Below are 297 nucleotides of genomic sequence, written 5' to 3' on the forward strand. Positions count from 1 at the left end.
GTGTGTGTGTGTGTGCGTGTGTGTGTGTAGTAATAATAACAATAGAGGAGGTCTTTGTTATTTTTTACAAAGTTGTGGGGAAGTCAGTTCTTCTAGGAGAAAGATACTTTGATATAAAACTTGCAGTCAAAATTGTACCGGTCATCTAGCAATACTATGGTGAACGGAAGAGAGGCAGAAGTGTTTGCAAACTTTTGCCACTTAAATCTGATGACATTCATATTTGATTTCTTTATTCGTTTTGTATTTTATAGTTATATGGTGATGAATGCTTGACGTGAAAAATCATATCCGCAC

The sequence above is a fragment of the Octopus bimaculoides genome, chromosome 19, assembly GCF_001194135.2.
Source record: "Octopus bimaculoides isolate UCB-OBI-ISO-001 chromosome 19, ASM119413v2, whole genome shotgun sequence".
Classification (NCBI taxonomy): domain Eukaryota; kingdom Metazoa; phylum Mollusca; class Cephalopoda; order Octopoda; family Octopodidae; genus Octopus; species Octopus bimaculoides.